The sequence below is a fragment of the Amphimedon queenslandica genome, unplaced genomic scaffold, assembly GCF_000090795.2.
Source record: "Amphimedon queenslandica unplaced genomic scaffold, v1.1 AMPQUscaffold_4964_Cont23061, whole genome shotgun sequence".
Taxonomy (NCBI): Eukaryota; Metazoa; Porifera; class Demospongiae; order Haplosclerida; family Niphatidae; genus Amphimedon; species Amphimedon queenslandica.
In genome coordinates this window covers 1-1,606 of record NW_003554728.1, presented here as the reverse complement: position 1 = coordinate 1,606, position 1,606 = coordinate 1, and the positions used below count along the sequence as shown (strand labels likewise).

Sequence of the window (1,606 nt, the reverse complement as noted above, 5' to 3'; positions counted from 1 at the left end):
ACTAATATGTTATTCTTTTACTTATTACTAGTGAGGAGCCAGATGAAGAGCTGTATGATGACTGTGCTGCTACTTTTGTTCCTCAAGACACCTTTTCCCCTCCTCCTCTCCCTCCCTCCTCCCCTCGCTCACCTCAACACTCTGGCTCTCAGCTTAGCATCCCTCCACCTCTTCCAAAGAGTAACAGCAACAATACTCTTGAAAGGGATGCTTCACCTTATCCACCTTCATCTCCTAGTGCACAGAGGAAAGGGTAAGGACTATAGAGTATATTAGATATTGGGGGATTTCCTCCAAACAAAAATAAAAGGGTTTTTTTAGGAGTCTTTTAGTGTCCTGAAATGTTCTCCTGTTTTTAGCTTTTAGACTCTCTTATTTGGCCTAACTCTCCTATATAAAGTCTGTTAGATTGGCCTCCCAAAATTTATTTTTATGTCTAAGAATAATTACAAATGTATGTTAGTTATTTATTTATACACATGTACATGTGTACATACACGTAACATGTAGTATGAAGGCCACTTTTATTATAAGGAAAATTAGTGATAGCTTCAATTGAGGATTTATTTACTGAGCAACCTTAGTGGCCAGACTACCTAAGTGACGTTAATTATGTTGAAGTATGGCTGGGTAGTTTTTAAATGGCTTGCTGTCATTTGATACATGAGTCTGCTATAGCTATACTATGATCTACTATGATGAAAATGCTTTTATATTTTTCTTATTGCCAGCATAACACTCACATATACATGTACATGAATATGTATGTACATATGAAAGATACATTCCATATATTAGTAGCTCAATTATTAATGTGTTTTTGGGTTTCACATAATTATGGAGGGGCATGTGGCTAATTCTGGCAACACCTATAAAATAACTTATTAGTTGGCCAAATACATGTATCCATTACTAATACATGTAGTACAGCAAAAATACTAAGAGAGAATTCTCCATTTTTACTACCTTTTCTAGTACATATAGTTGTACATGGTAGATGTTTGCATAGAAAGTTTGGCCAAAGATCATTTACAAAATTTGACCCTGCGGGCCAAATTTCGTCAAAAGTAAAAAGAAGAGAATTTGCCATTTAAAAAAATTTATGTACATGTACTTATGTTGTGTAGAAGTTTGAGCTGTTTGTGATTAAAATTGGATTTTTTTATGAATTTCAAAATTTGCTCAAAAATTGGACCAAAAACCCTGTACTATAGTACTGCGTCTTGGAGCAAATTTTGTCAAAATTGAAAAAGAAGTTATTTGCCAAATTTATAGTTTTCTCTGATGCATATACTTGTTTTTTATGGTACGTAGAAAGTCCGAACTGATTCCAATCAAAATTGGATCTTTTAATAAATTTTTATAGTTGCCCGAAAATCAAGCCATTTTTTGCCAGAATTGTCATGGAGAAAGTTTGCCATTTTTCTAATACATATACATGTACTCATAATTATGCTGCATATAAGTTGGAGCTTGTTCCTATTTAGTCTAATACAGGTATTTTATTCTTTACCAATTTTGATCATGCTAAAATATTAAAACAGGTAGCTAATTTGGGTTTTTTCTCATTGCAGATTAAGCAAAGAAGAGAAGCGATTGATGAAGG

General features: G+C 33.6%; 1 long non-coding RNA gene across 1 annotated transcript; it reads left to right on the top strand.

The window, feature by feature from the left end:
• Window positions 1–7: 7 nt before the first annotated feature.
• On the top strand, window positions 8–1,606 carry LOC109592500 (uncharacterized). The gene is made up of 2 exons (XR_002190383.1): window positions 8–253; window positions 1,575–1,606. It is a non-coding gene; the product is annotated as an uncharacterized LOC109592500 (long non-coding RNA).